At 42.0% G+C, this 16468-nt stretch overlaps 1 pseudogene; it reads left to right on the forward strand.

The window, feature by feature from the left end:
• The first annotated feature begins 914 nt into the window (after positions 1 to 914).
• LOC125916111 (vomeronasal type-1 receptor 2-like) lies at positions 915 to 14489 on the forward strand (annotated as a pseudogene).
• The last annotated feature ends 1979 nt before the right edge of the window (positions 14490 to 16468 follow it).

The raw sequence follows: 16468 nt of genomic DNA on the forward strand, positions 1-16468 counted from the left end.
TGAAGAGAATTTGGTGATTTTGTCGTCTGGGGCCAGTTGGCGAAGGCACCACCTGGAAGTGCCTTGGGGTTTTAGATTCATAGTTACTTGGACATAATTACTGGTTGTACTGATCCTGAAGGTCAGTTCTTTTCTTCCTATGGGGCTCTTGTCAGACTGAATCCTTTCCCATCCAGGGCTTGAGACCCCCAGACCCCTCCAGCTTTGAGTTGGGTCAATGCAAGCTCCTTGAAAGGCCCCAGAAGCCTTGCTTGTCATGTAGAAATTGTATATACAAGAGGGAAAATACACTGGTGCATGCACATCTCAGGTCTAAAGGAAAGATTGGGAGCTATCTTTGGTGGAAATTTTAGGCCTTCTGGTGAGGAAATAGTTTCTACTTACATAAATGGGTTAGAAAAAAGCTTCCAGTGGAAAGCCACCACCATGGGGCAAAAATGCCTGAGGTTAGCTAGTGAGCTAGTGTAATGGGATCATGAGTAACTTGTATCACCTGCAGGAAATTACTATCCATCTGGTGCCAATATACTAATGTACCTTGATTGCAAACTCCACATGCCTTGCTTCTTACACACACAAGTTAAAGATTACTTTCTGATTGTTTTCTCCACGTTCATGTGTGTAGGATCTTGTTTTCTTCATGTTCATCACGTGGGTAATATCTTGTGAGCTCAATAAATATGGAGACAAAACCACTATTCCTGGCTCTTGTCTCTTCCTGGACACTAGCCTCTCTCATATTTAATCCTGCATCCTCTGCCTTGCTGGACAAGAGAGAACTCCAGACTCCCTGTCTGCAATACCTTCTCAAGTGTCTGAAGCAAATTTCCTTCTTCTGTGAGGCCTTTGGTTCACCGAGCATTCCTGACTGCATGGCCAAGGGTTTAGTGACAGCTTGGGAAAAGTGACACCTAATGGTGTTCCCTAGGGTGCTGTGGCTGCCCAGCCTCAGTGCCAGCCACGCAGAACCCAAAGCGGGCATGGTGGCTCCACCCAAAGATCGGTGGTCAGAATTCAGGGTTTGGGGCTGTTGCCTATGTTCTAGCTCTTGACCTTCCATGTTGAAAACTGTAGATCTTCTGATTACGGCGGTGGGGCTGGGACCTGGGAACACATCTCAGCTGCTGCTCCCTTGGAAACCCGTGTTAAGGGCTTGTTGTCATAAGGGACTGATCACTGAGCACTGATTGATCATGCGATCGACGATGGAGCTCAGCTCTGATGATGGATCTCAGATCTGATGATGGAGCTCAGAGCATTTCACATCAGCTCTGTGTTGATGCAGAGGCCATCACTGCGTGCCAGACCTGTGGTTCTGGGAGAAAGTTGACCTGCTCGTCTCACGGCTGGGGAGGCTCCCAACCCTTCCAGGCAGAATGACTCCAGGCCATCATGCCTCACACTGCTGATGCCTCCAGCATGTCAGTTAGCCGACTCCAGCCACATCATTGTGACCCTGCAAGCCGTGTCACTGTTTACCCTTTCTGGATCATTTGCACTCCCACTGTGTTATGCGTTTTATCACCAAATCTAAAAATGGGTCAACTGTCTAATTCTGCCTCTATCTTGTCCTCCTCCTGGCCCACACAACTTGGCTTGGCCATTTGGTGATTGAACGTAGCCGTCTTCAAGAGCAGATGTTCTCTTCTTGACTGTTTCCAGGATAGGGATGGAAGGGGTAAAAGTTACAGGACAACACAGAGTTCAAAGGTTTGCCAGCCTAGAGGGATGGCATGTTTTAGGTGCTCTCAGCCCATGCACTCTGATTGACATGGGATCCACTGGTAGGACCCAACCTTAAAAACAACACTTGTTGGGGCGCCTGGGTGGCTCAGTTGGTTGAGCATCCGACTTCACTCAGGTCATGATCTCACAGTTTGTGAGTTCAAGCCCCATGTCAGGCTCTGTGCTGACAGCTCAGAGCCTGGAGCCTGCTTTGGTTTCTGTTTCTCTCTCTCTCTCTCTCTTTGCCCCTCACCTGCTGGCTCTCTCTCTCTCAAAAATAAACAAACATTAAAAAAAGTAAAAAAAAAACAAAACACTTGTTAAGTGCATACGCTGTGTACATCCGTGGGATTCTTCTTCTTATGTGGAAACCATTCATTGACATCCCTCACCCCTGAGCATAGGCTGACATGAACCTTAGGGGTGGTCATAAGAGGCTTTGCCAGTATTTAAGGAAACAACATACTGGCCCTGGAAGGTATTCAAATCAGCCTCAACTCACCGATCATGGTTATTATGAGTGAAGAAATAGTTCTAGACTTCTTCTTTGCATGCCAGAGTAGTGTGTACCTGGATTAATAACCCTGGCCAAGTGAAATGTATTAATCAAGGTTTTAAAAATTATTATTATTTTCTGTGCTTTATGATACTTTGGCATCTTGGAGGCTTTCCTAATTCTAGAGAGACTGCCCTGCTCTGTGCTAGTTAACGCCTAGAGATAGCTAACCACTGCCTCACATTGTGACAATCGTCTGTGTAAACCCACCGGCCATTCCAGAGCCCAGAGCCCTAACCAACTCTCACATACCAAACCAATATTTACCCTTGCCCTAAATCACCCCTGGGCCGGGTACTGAATGACTGGGGACCACACCTACTGTCCAGAGTCCACTGAAATTATTCAAACCAGCCAATCTTAAGTGGTTTGATTTCCCTCTCTTCTTTCTTCCCACAGAAAGCGCACTAAATGCTCTGGGCGGTGCTTTCCGTTTGCTCCTTCAGACTCCTACTGACCCTGCCTGGTACTTCCCTGTGGGTCTTGTGTGGTGTGAAATGTTCCTTTTCCCCAGGAGCTGTAAGTAGTAAACTCTTTTTTCAAAGGCATTCATTTCCATTTCTGTCACCTTACCATACTTGATTAGAACAAATCCCTGATACAGCTTCAATATAAAGGTCAATGCAAACACTTAAGGAGAAAACCACCTGGCTCCCCAAAGCATGTCCTGATGGCTTATGAAATTTTTCAGGTGGTTGAATCTGGGACTTTGAGTGTATTCTGAGGTCAGGCTTCCCTGATCTGACTGCATGGGGCCCTGATGATAGTAACTTTAATCAAATGATTAATGAATTTGGTATCAGCCTATTCTCTATGATTTGCCACTGTCCAATGGCGGGGTATACTCATGGGAAAATTTACCAGAAGTCAACTATACAGAAATAAGGAGCTGTGGGGTACCAGGTTGCCTCAGTTGATAGAGTATATGACTCTTGACCTTGGGGTTGTGAGTTTGAGTCCCATGTTGGGTGTAAAGATTACTTAAAAATAAAAATAAATCTTAAAAAAATAATGATGCTTTGAAAGAAGGAGCTGATACTCATGGGATTTTCAAGTTTCTGTGTGTCTTGTGGGCAGAGTTGTTGATAGATTTTATTTCTATTTTCCCAAAGGTGTCTATATAGAAAACAGCCTTAGAAAACAGATGGTTTCTCCTTTTGGGTCACAGAACAGATTTATTTGTCATGCAGGAAAATTAAGGTAATGTTTCCAGGCAAAAGCTGGATCGGTTTGAAACTTGGGGGCCAAAGGGAACCAATGCACATATCAAGCTTATGTTACCTGTGGTACTGTGAATAATAAAGCCCTTGTCTCTGATCTAGGAGTCTTGTGTCTTCTACCCACATCCATGAAACCTTTGAAGACTAACTTGTTCACCTGCCATTTGTCTAAAATTTTGGACTCTTTCTAGTTTCCGAAAGTGATCGTATGGTGTTTGTATTCACACATTTCCCTCCCCTCTAACAGATTGTGTTATGCTAAGAGAAGCTTCCCTCAGTCTCCAAATCAGGATGAGTTTGGGTGTGTAGGTCGGGTATGATTTGGGAGAAGCAAATTGATCGCTGTAAAAATGGTAATGAATTAAAACATTGGGTCTGGGAGAGCAGAGTGGTCAGCATGGGGGACATTGCATAGGTGGAAAGGGGAGAGCTGAGAGTTCTCATTGGCTTGGCAGTGCAAAAGCAACTTTGGAAGGAAGAAAAAATCACCGTAAGAGTGTATGAAATCATTTTCTACAGAGTATGCTGATGTTTCCCTTTGTGCCATCTTACAGTGTATAAAGTTCAAGGGCTCACTGAGGCTTTTTAAAAAAGCCTTTTATTTTTGTGAGATAATTAGAGGGGAGACTGAATTCTGTACCTGGGTTCACAGGTTTTTCAGGGAAAACTAAATGAAGGATGGTGGAGATTCTGCCAATCCATGGGAACTGGCAAAAATTCCTGGAAAAACTTCAGACTTTCATGACCTCGGATCTGGTGTGGTCAGACCTGAGGTTTCTAAAGGCTGAAGGGTTATGCAGGTGATGTTTGGGTTATGTGAGGATTAACATCAGTGGAATAACTAGAAAGTTATTCCAAAGTGTAGGTAAGACATGGTAGGAGGAAGGGGATGGGACGTAGGGAGTCCTGGAGAAGGGTGGGGCAATTGTGCTGGGCCAGGATGGTGGCAGTATCTGTAAGAGCGGGTGGAAGGGCAGGGGCTGTGGGATCATTTTCTCTTTTGGTCCCCTACCTCACCCATAAGAATCCTTTGGGTCTGCTCTGTTGCTCTGTGATGCAGGCATGGAATTAGATCAGCGGTGTCCAGCTGTCCAAGGCCACAGTGTGCTTCAGATGATGGAGGACTCTTTGTTTCCTTTCCAAAGAGACCTAGTACCTCATGGCCGAGTTTAAGCTGGATTCCATGCTTTCATGCATCACTGATTCCATTTTCTACTTCTTGTGTAAACTGAGCCTCCTACTGTCTTACCACCACCTAGAGAGGAAGCTATATTTATCAATATTTGGGTAAATCAGAGACCTAAGTCAGGCAAGGGAACCCCAGACCCATGACCCAGCATAAGGTGCCTCTTGCACTTTGCTCTTCCCACCTTACTAAATCAATTACATGGTCACAGAGTGTTGGGGGAGGTCATGGAAAAGATGTGACCACTGGTTGACATGAGAGCTGGCAGGCCCTCAGTGACCAGAGGCTTCTAACCCCTTCCCTTGTCCTTGGAATGTATGTTCAACCCGCTGTACTAGGAACCATTTTCAAGGATGCAGCCTTGAGGAGGCAATGTGTCGTTGAGACCATCTGGATGGTGTATGTGACTGAATCCTATTAAGGTCTCTGTCCAAGCTTGAAAGATTCTGGTGGGTAGGAGCAGAGGCCTACTCACTTTATGGTGCACAAGACAAACCTTGTGTGCAAATTCTCACTTGCTTATTATATCTGCCACCTACCAAACTGGAGTGGCCTGCCTTTTTCTTCCATCCATCCTTGCCCTCTGTGCACAGGGTCTGGTTTCAGATGCCACCCAGGAAGCTCTTGAGGTTTCAAACCAACACAAAGAGATTCCTTGAGATGAGGGCTCTTGGGAAAGATTAGAACATCATACTTTTAGATAGGATGGGTGGAAAGAGCAGGGGTCCCAGGGAGGATGAAAGCTTCTGTCCAAACCTACCAATCTATCTCCAAGAGGTAGATATCTCCAGGAAAATTCATTGTATTTGAGTGGATCTGGAGGGATTCTTAAGGGAGAACAGAATCCCTGTAGGAGATGAGTGTACCCATGACTGGTGTTCATCAGTCACCTTCTGATGTCAGATTTTCAAGGCTCAGCCTCTGTGGTAGGGCTGGTCTGAAGAGTCATGTAGAACCTGTGAAAGCCTCTGATCACACGTGAGATAGAACCTGTGGCCTCAGGAAGAAGTGTCCTATCTCAAGAGACATTGTGCTTCCGGGAGTATGAGATTGTGTGCCTTTCCTCAGCAGAACACCATTGACTGATCATTTGAGGATCATGTGCATATAGGTTTCTTTGAGTCTATCAAAGAAGTAAGCAGGGTGCCTGGGTGGCTCAGTCAGTTGGTTGAGCGTCCGACTCTTGATTTCAGCTCAAGTCATGATCTCAGGGTTTGTGGGATCAAGCCCTATGTCACTTGGGATTCTCTTTCTCTCCCTCTCTCTGCCCCTCCCCCTCTCAAAATAAATAAACTTAAAAAACTTAAAAAAGAAAGAACACTTAAAAAAAAAAAAGAAGGGATCAGAGAAAACATTTTTTATCCACTTCCAAAGCAAGAATCGAGGGGAATGACACAGCGACAGTACAGGAGTAGAGAGGTCTGGGGGCATGCCCTCTCTCAGAAACACTAAAATCCTGGCAAAACTTGTCATAATTTACCTTATAAAAAACTTCTTTTTTCTTTTGCTGTGTTAGGTTTATCTGTCATTGGGCCTTTGTCTTGCTACAGGATGTGAAGAATAAATCGAATTTTACTTTTCCTTGTGATAAGAAACATCAAGTTCTGAGGCAAAAAAAAAATATTAATGATGCCAACTACAATGTAGTTTTGTTGTTTCTTGGCTCATATTATGCATGTTGTTATATTTCTGAATATTTGTCTGTTAGTCTATTCAGGATCAACATAGAATCTCATAGGGCTAGCTACCCTCTTTTTATTTATTTATTTATTTGTTTGTTTGTTTAATTTTAGAGAGTGTGAGTGGAGGAGGGGCAGAGGGAGACTCTTAAGCAGGCTCCATGCTCCATGCAGAGCCCAGCTCAGGGCTCAATCCCATAACCCTCAGATCATGACCTGAGCCAAAATCAAGAGTCGGACACTCAACCGACTGAGTCACCCAGGCGCCCCTCTTTTTTTTTTTTTTTTAGAGTTCTCTTGGCTACCCTTATTTGTATTTTCATCCATAAGAGTTTTGCAGTAACATGCCTAGTTCTAAGAACTAACTGATGGTATCTGTACTGAGGTAAAATTACATTTTTAATCAGCTTAAGGACAACTGATGATTTTTATAACATTGAGTTTTTCTACCCAAGAGTGTGATGTAATTTTTCTATTTGCTTATGTCTACATACATCTATTTCAGGAATTTTCTATGGTTTTTCTCACATATACTAAAAGTATTTTGTTAGATTTACTCCTAGTTTAATTTGTATTTATTATTATTTTTAAAAACACATTGAGTACTTAAACACTATATATATATTATATATAATAATATATAAATGTATATATATATTTTTTTTTGAGAGAGAGAGAGTGTGCACATGAATGGGGTAGGGGCAGACAGAGAGAGGGAGAGAGAGAATCCCAAGCAGGCTCCACACTGTCAGCACAGAGCCTGATGTGGGGCTCGAATTCATGAACCACAAGATCATGACCTGAGCCAAAGTCAGACACTTAACCAACTGAGCCACCCAAGCACCCCTATTTATTTATTTTTAAGTAAGCTCTACACCCAGGGTGAGATCAAGAGTCTCACACTCTACTGACTGAACCAGCCATGTGCCTCTATTCCTAGTTTATTTTATTGTGTTATTTTATTCTTTAAATAACTGTAATTCCCATCTCAATTGTAACTTGTAAATTATTATTTTTTGTACATTTGTAGATACCTGTTTTTTTGTATGTCAATAATATATTAGTTTACCAAATTATTTTTTTTCCTATCAATTCCTTTTGTGTTTCCAAATATACAATTATATCTTTTGCTAACAGACTTTTATATATTCGTTTCAGTTCTTTTAAAAAGATTTTTTTAATGTTTATTTATTTTTGAGAGAGAGAAACAGAGCACCAGCAGGGGAAGGGCAGAGAGAGAGGGAGACACAGAAGTCAAAGCAAGCTCCAGGTTCTGAATTGTCAGTGCAGAGCCTGAGGTGGGTTTGAACTCACAAACAGTGACATAATGACCTGAGCAGAAGTGGGTCACTTAACCGACTGAGCCACTTAGGCGCCCCTCTTTGTTTCAGTTCTTATGCCACTTTAACATGTCCTTGGCTAACCCTTCAATGCAATATCAAATGACTATAAAGTAATTGTGTATGTTTTAGTCTTATTCCTGACCTTAGTGGGAATCTTCCTGATTCATTCTCATGAGAACAATGAATGTTTAGTTTTGTCAAGTTAGCAAAAATCCATCAGTTCCTAATTTTGAGTGTTTTAATTTAGCACTTGTTGAATTCTGCCAAGGGATGCTTTTGTGTCTATGAACATGATCTCCTGATTTTATTTTTCTATCTATAAATACAAGGAATTTTATTAGTAGATTGTCTCATATTTAATCGTTCCTGAATTCAGTACATAAAATGCACTTAATCACAGTTGTGGTTTGAATTGTGTCCCCAGGAATATTTCAAGTTCAATCCCCATCAACCTGTGAATGTGACCCTATTTAGAAATAGGGTCTTTGCAGATGAAATCAAGGTAAGATGAGGTCATACTGAATTCAGACAGACAGAGGTCCAATGACTGGTGTCTCGTAAGAAGGCTAAGTAAAGGCACAGAGGGAAGAAGGTCATGTGATAACATATACAAAGATTAGAGCTGTGGAGCTGTCGGCCAAGGAACTCCAAGGTTTTCTGGCAGCCAACAGAAGCTAGAAAGAGGCAAGAAAGTATTCCCCCTTAGAGCCTTCAGATAAAGCACGGTCCAAAACAAAACAAAACAAAACAAAACAAAACAAAAAAAGGCATGGTCCACTGGCCACTTAGGCTTTGAACCTCAGGACTCCAGATCAAATTTCTGTTGTTTTATGCCACCAAATTTTGTGGAAATTTGTTATAGAAGTCCTAGGAAACCATATATTATTTTTATATTATATTAGTAATAGTATGTTTGCTATATTTTACTTGTTTCTATGTAGTCCTATGTAGAATCTTTTTGTAGTCCTGTATTGCTACAAACTTTGTGACATATTAGTATTGGTATTCTATTTGATTTATAAAATTCGTTTGGAAAATTTAATTCCTCTGCAATGCTCTTAAATAAATAGCAACATCTTGATATTTAAATGTGTTGCAGAACTTTCTATTAAACAACCTATCCTTTTTTGTTGTTGTTGTTGTTTGTTTGTTTGTTTGTGAGAAACTGCTTTATAAACTCTCATTCCTCTATGGATATTTTATTATTTAGAAGTTCTATCTCTAGGGGGCCTTGGTGGCTCAGTCGGTTACGAGTCCTACTTCGGCTCAGGTCATGATCTCGTGATCGGCGGTTTCGAGCCCCTGTGCTGATAGCTCAGAGCCTGGAGCCTGCTTAGTGTTCTGTGTTTACCCCCCTCTCTCTCTCTTTCTCTGCGTCTCCCCTACTTGTGCTCTCTCCCTCTCTCTCAAAAACAAATAAATAGGGGCGCCTGGGTGGCTTAGTCGGTTGAGCGTCCGACTTCGGCTCAGGTCATGATCTCACGGTCTGTGAGTTCGAGCCCCGCGTCGGGCTCTGAGCTGATGGCTCAGAGCCTGGAGCCTGCTTCTGATTCTGTGTCTCCCTCTCTCTCTGCCCCTCCCCCGTTCATGCTCTGTCTCTCTCTGTCTCAAAAATAAATAAACGTTAAAAAAAAACCAAATAAATAAACATTAAAAAAAAGTTCTATCTCTACTTAAAAATGGCAAAGCATATTTTCCCAGAAAATTTTTATTTCATTTAGTTAATTTGTATTGAATTGGCCAAATGAAGCAAATGTTTTTGGTTTTGTTTTAATGTTTGTTTATATTATTTCTGAGAGGGGGTGAGGGGCAGAGAGAGAGAGAAGGAGAGAGAGAATCCCAAGCAGGCTCCACACTGTCAGCTCAGAGCCTGACATGAGGCTCACTCTCACAAACCATGAGATCATGACCTGAGCCAAAATCAGGAGTCGGACATGGACGCTTAACCGACTGAGCCACCCAGGCACCCCTTGTTTTTGTTTTTCAAGTCAGTTATTGGTATAATGTTCTTCCTTTTGCACATGCCAAATGGAAAACCCTTCTCAGGTGCTTTGTGAGATTCTATTTCTCTGCCTAAAATTAAATAATGGTGGTACTCAGGGGTCTGCAGATTAATAAAGAATTATATTTTGGATAGACTATTTCCCTAGGGAAGTATGCACTCCAATGAGACACACACACACACACACACACACACACACACACACACACACATATATTTCTCTGCCAGTTCCTCATGCTTCAGACTTCAACATATCCTGTCCGCTTCAAGTGAGCCTTTGTCTGCCCCCAAGAATCATGACACAGGGGGAGCCTCTCTCAAACTCTCCAATGGTCTCATTAGAAATGCTTACTAGAAACTTGTAATCGTTGCCAGGAACTGAAAACCAGGGCAATGTTTTTCAGAATTATTCTCAGCTCCCCACGTGGGAACCATCGTTGCCACTACAGGTGAAGTGGTAATTGCAGTGCTGTGGGGAGGGGAGGTCTCAGGATCACTACACATATCTCAGGGGTTGGCTGCCCCACTCCTGCGTGTACTGGCTGCCAGGACCTTCACATGGAGCCCACGTTCTTGGTAGCAGGAGGGAGTCAGTTGAGGACTTCCAATTTCCAGCTGAGAGGCAGAATCTGCTAGGAAAGATGATGAATCACAAATCTGCGTAGGAGCTCATGTCTCAAAAAGCAGTTCTTTGGGGCTAAAAACTGAGCCAGTGCCAAAGCCACTGGAAGGAAGGTAAGTCCTGAGGCATGGGCTGAATTTGTGGGGAGACTGGAGGCTGCAGGTCCTACAACAGCAACCCCAGACAGCTGCTGATGTAAGTTAATGAAATCCTCACTGAAAGTGGTTCTTGGGATTTGAACAAGTGGCATTAAAATCCTCATTTTGGGGGGGTGCCTGGGTGGCTCAGTATGTTAAGCATCTGACTCTTGATCTCAGCTCAGGTGTTGATCTCAGGGTCATGAGTTCAAGCCCCACATTGGGCTCCACAGTGGGCATGGAGCGTACTTACAAAAAAAATCTTTATTTTAATGTAGTCAAAGACTGTAATTTGGAAATTAATCTAATAATTAATATGATGTGCAAAGTTCACAGAGAATACTTCAAAAAGACCATACTTACATCAGGAAAAGTCTGTGCATATGATTGTTGGGGAGGAGAGGAAAAAATTTCTTCTACCCTTCTAGGTTCTTTGGCTGATCTAATAATCACATGAACATGACAGATTAACAGGAGACATTTTTTTTTAATGTCTATTTGTTTTTGAGAGACAGAGTAGGGGAGAGAGAGAGAGAGAGAGCGAGCAAGAAAATGAGGGAGGGGCAGAAGGAGAGGAGGTCAGAGGATCCAAAGCAGGCTTGTGCTGACAGCAGAGAGCCTGATGTGGGGCTTGAACTCACAAACTGTGAAATCATGACCTGAGCCAAAGTCGGATGCTTAACTGGCTGAGCCACCCAGGCACCCGAAGGAAAACAAATTTAGTTACAGACACGGGCCCCCTAAGAATATGAGACTCCGGGAACAAGTCAGGCAATGGAGGTTTATTTACCACTCTGAGCCAAGGAATGAGATAGGAGCCTGAGGCTTCCAAAGGGAGGAGAGTAATAGGACAATGACAAGAGCAGATGTTCGGTAAGCAGATGTTCACCCTGCCATACAGATAGGATTTCCAGAAAAAAAGATCTCTCGGACAAAAGTTCCCTTACTGGACCAGGCTCCCTATCTAAATTCTTTCAGGTCATTAAGGAGAAGGTAAAAGCTCTTCTGTGTCTTTGGGTTTTATAGACTCTGGCTCCAACTAATCCATATGCCAAAGTAGCACATTTTGGGGAGGCTTGTTCAGAACACCTTCATAATAAGTATGATGGAGCTAGTTTATTTGCTCAATTCCCAGCAGAAGCAGCATGGCTGAATTGCAATTGCTAAAACAGAATTATTTTCTCTGTAATTTGTGTGTGATGTCCTTAATGGAGATGGCAAAATGTGTGTCTACTGAAACTATCTGTGGTCTTTTGATCAAGATGAGATGCTTTTGTCACCTGAAATTAAGAAAGGTCCTTTAATGCCAGAGTTGAAGGTTTCAGACAGCAGGAAAACAATTGGGGCTTCAGCAATTTTAAAGCATAAATATTTCTTGTGTTATTTTTTTCTGGCTTAAAACCATTCCATATTATTACCAGGCTCTCTCTGCTCATCTCTCATCCATTCCAATTTATTGAATGCAAAAGATTTCATGACCCCAAATCACATTTCACATAATTTTTTTTGCATTTTAATATCTTTCCCAAATCAAATGTTAAAGTTTCAATTAGTTTTTCTTTTTTTTTTTTTTAATTTTTTTTTTTAACGTTTATTCATCTTAGAGGCAGAGCATGAATGGGGGAAGGTCAGAGAGAGAGGGAGACACAGAATCCGAAACAGGCTCCAGGCTCTGAGCTGTCAGCACAGAGCCCGACGCGGGGCTCGAACTCACGGACCTCGAGATCATGACCTGAGCCGAAGTCGGTCGCCCAACCGACTGAGCCACCCAGGCGCCCCTCAATTAGTTTTTCTAATGTAATAAAGTTATAGTCGTCTATACTCTAATGAGTATTAAATTACTTTCTACCCTAACATGTTTTGTCACTTACAGTAATATCATGTTCTATGATTTAGGGCACACTATAATTTTGTGCAATAATTTCTGTGATTACTGCCATTGTACTTAGTCCCTGACAAAAAATGAAGTTTTTCCTCTTAATGTCTTTATATTTTTCCATGTTCAATAAATCCAATCAATCAATCAATCAATCAATCAATATTTTTTTAAAAAGGGGATGCCTGGGTGGCTCAGTTGGTTAAGCATCCGACTTTGGCTCAGGTCATGATCTCACTGTTCATGAGTTTGAGCCCTGCATCAGGCTCTGCACTCTCAGCACTGAGCCTGCTTCAGATCCTCTGTCTCCCTGTCTCTCTGCCCCTCCCTCACTCTTGCATTGTCTCTCTCTCAAAAATAAATAAATAAACATCAAAAATAAATAAATAAATCCAATCAAAATGTGGAAAATCATTCAATGCATCTACTCTCATTAAGAGTACTGAATTTTCATTCAAAAGTGTTAGAATATAAAATAAATACATAACCAAATGGCAAATTATTACAACAAAGTTTATACAAAACAATTTTTTTAATGTTTATATATTTATTTTGAAAAGGGGGGTGCAGAGAGGGAGAGAGAGAATTCCAAGCAGGCTCCATACTGTCAGTGCAGAGCCCAACATAGAGCTCAGTCTCATGAACCACAAGATTATGATCTGAGCCAAAATCAAATGTTGGATGCTTAACTGACTGAGCCACCCAGGCACTCTTAAAACAAAGTAAATTTAAAATGTGACTGTATTTAACTACAACTACAAAATAATGTGGAAATATTATAGACGGCATAATATTAAAAAACAAAATGAGGTAGCTGTGACAGAGTGTGGTATGATCTTAAGTACCAATGTCACTGTAATGAGGCTTCCTTGGTTTGATCCCTCACTACAACTTCCCCATACCTAAATTCCCCTTGTCTGTAAAAGGAGAATAATTTTAGTTTCTAGCTCACAAATTTGTGAGTATTAAATATTAGGTTATGCGAAGCATTAATAACAGTGGCTCATGCAGGTGCTCTGGTAAGATACAAATCAAAGTTGATAAATCTCTCCACAAGAAAATACATTACAGACGTGGATTTTTTGGAGGAATAACTAGACATGGAGATTTGGGGATTTCTGTTTCCATGAAAAATGTAGCCCACAACTCATGTTTTTACAGAAAAGCTCTGCGTGTGCATTTTGATGTCAAATTCTTGGAAAATGACAGAATGGCCTTCGCGGATTTGAAATTTGCAATGATCTTCCTGTTCTAGATAGTCGTTGGAGTTTGGGGAAATTTCTCACTCTTCTATCATTCTGTGACCCTTGCCTTCAGTGGATGCAAACCAAGGTCAACTGATTTAATTCTCAGGCACCTGACTGTAGCCAACTCCTTGGTCCTTCTCTCCAGAGGAGTCCCAAGGGCAATGGCAGCTTTTGGGTTAAGACATTTCCTCAATTATTTTGGATGCAAACTTGTTTTATACATTCACAGAGTGGCCAGTGGTGTGACCATTGGCACCATCTGTCTCCTGAGTGTCTTCCAGGCCATCACCATCAGCCCCAGAAAGTCCAGGTGGGCGGAGCTTAAAGCCAAAGCCCTGAAGTACATCGGGTCCTTCAATACCCTCTGCTGGGTCCTCCACATGCTGGTAAATTTTATTTTTCCAGTGTTTGCGACTGGCAGATAGAGTAACAAAACCATCACAATGATGTTTTGTCCTACTCCGCTTCGCGACAAAGTCTCAGACTCCACGTATACAGCATTGATAGCCTTTCATGATGTTTTATGTTTGGGGCTCATGTCCTGGGCCAGCGGCTCAATGGTGTTCATCCTGAACAGGCACAGGCAGCGGGTCCAACACATTCATAGGACCAAGGCTTCCCCAAGATCCTCCCCCGAGACCAGAGGCATCCACACCGTCCTTGTTCTGGTAAGCGCCTTTGTATCTTTTTACACCCTCTCCTTCGTGTTTTATGTTTATCTGGCTCTTTGTGATAATCCCAATTGGTGGGTGGTGACCACCTCCATACTAATCACCACAGGATTCCCGACCGTCACGCCCTTTGTTCTCATGAGCCGTAATCCCACTGTGTACAGGCTCTGCTCTTTCTGCTGTGGAAGAAAGACAGAATTCCCTGATCTCATCAGAAAAATATAAAATGGTTTGTTTGGGGCTGTGTTTAGACATTGATGAAATCCTCTCACCCAAACCCTCAAGCACAATTATAAACCAGTGTCATTGTAGCTAGACTAGTAAATAAGACAGACTGTGACTCTGTCCTAATAATAAGAAGTAAATGTTAGTAGTGGTAGTAAATAAAGTGTTATGTACTTACTTACATAAGTGCGGTTCATCGAAAACTACTGTGGAGAAATTCAGAGTCCGTGCAATGATAAAATAGTCGTGAAGGTATGTGAGATACTGAAAATGTTTTTGAGTGTCAGTTTCAATCTGATGTATTAAATTTTCCTAAAACTTAACTGGGCATGGAATTGTAAGGACAGTTCCCTAAAAAAGGAATTGCATGTGGGGTGATCCATCCAGAAGGAAGAGAGGCCTGGATGTTAATGCCAATGGCCGGGTGTGAAGCAGGAGAAACGTTACATTTCAGCTCTTGCAGAAATTAAAAGCCTTGTTTTAAATTCTGTCCCTCACCTCCTAAGGTACATGGTGGTTTGAAACACAGTTGTGGTTATGGTGTAGATTAGCATATGAAAATGTTTTCAGGTAAACAGTGGAAGAATGAGCAATAGGATCACTAAGAAGAGACAGAAAGATGCTGAAGTTTAAAAGAACAGCAGGTGGGAAGCAACAATTAAATAGAGATTTGGTACATGGGGAAAATAAAGGCATTTCTAGGGTCTGTAGAAGGAAGATTGCCCTGTAAAACCTTGATGCCAATTGGCTGTGTTGACAAGAAAAAGGTTTCAAGATGGACTCCTGAATTTTCAACCTGAGGAAACACATTTGTGGAGGAATTTTCTATTAAGCTTGAAGAAATAGAGGAGGCAAAAGATATGAGTCTGGTTAAGGATGAACTTTGTTTTTGAAATCACAAAGGGCATTAAAATACCTTCAAGGAAAAAATGGCTATGGTCTCAAACATGGGAAATATTGTAATGTAGCTATCTGTAATTATAAGCTGCAAAGTTTTAAAGTAAATGTTCTATTTTAAAATAATTTTAGGGGTGCCTGGGTGGCTCAGTCAGTTAAGCGTCCAACTTTGGCTCAGGTCATGATCTCATGGTCCGTGAGTTGGAGGTCCGTGAGTTCGAGCCCTGCGTCAAGCTCTGTGCTGACAGCTTGGAACCTGGAGCCTGCTTCAGATTCTGTGTCTCCTTCTCTCTCTGATCCTCCCCTGTTCATGCTCTGTCTCTCTCTGTCTCAAAAATAAATAAACGTTAAAAAAATTTTTTTTTATAATTTTACATTTGTAGGGGCTCGGCTGGCTTAGTTGGTAGAGCGTGTGCCTCTTGATCTTGGGGTCGTGAGCTCAAGCCCCATGCTGGGCACAGAGCTTACTCTAAAAAAAAAAAAAAGTATTTATTTATTTATTTATTTTCACTAAAAAAGTTTTTTAGGTTCATTTATTTTTGAAAGAGAGAGAGAGAGAGAGAGAGAGAGAGAGAGGGAGAGAACAGTGCCTGAGTGGGGGAGGGGCAGAGAGAGGGAGACACAGAATCCAAAGCAGGCTCCAGGCTCTGAGCTGTCAGCACAGAACCCGATGCGGGGCTCGAATTCATGAACAATGAGATCATGACCCAAGACGAAGTCAGACACTTAACTGACTGAACCACCCAGGGCCCCCCTAATTTATTTATTTATTTACTTTTAGATTTGCAGAAAAGTTGTGAAGATAATACAGAGATGTCTCAAATGCCTTCTATCCAGTCTCCTGTAATGTTACCATTGGATGTTACCGTGGTGCATTTGGTCTTTTTTCTCTTCCAAGGTCCAGTGTGGAATATCACAGTAGACTTTGTCATTGTGTCTCCCCAGTCTTCTCTATGACACTCTCTGAGTCTTTCCTTGGTTTTCAGGACCTTGACAGGTGTGAGAAATCCTGGCAAGGCACTATTTTTTAATATATAGTTTATTTGTTTATTTTGAGAGGGAGAGGGAGGGCATGTATGTGC

This window comes from Panthera uncia, assembly GCF_023721935.1.
Source record: "Panthera uncia isolate 11264 chromosome E2 unlocalized genomic scaffold, Puncia_PCG_1.0 HiC_scaffold_19, whole genome shotgun sequence".
Taxonomy (NCBI): Eukaryota; Metazoa; Chordata; class Mammalia; order Carnivora; family Felidae; genus Panthera; species Panthera uncia.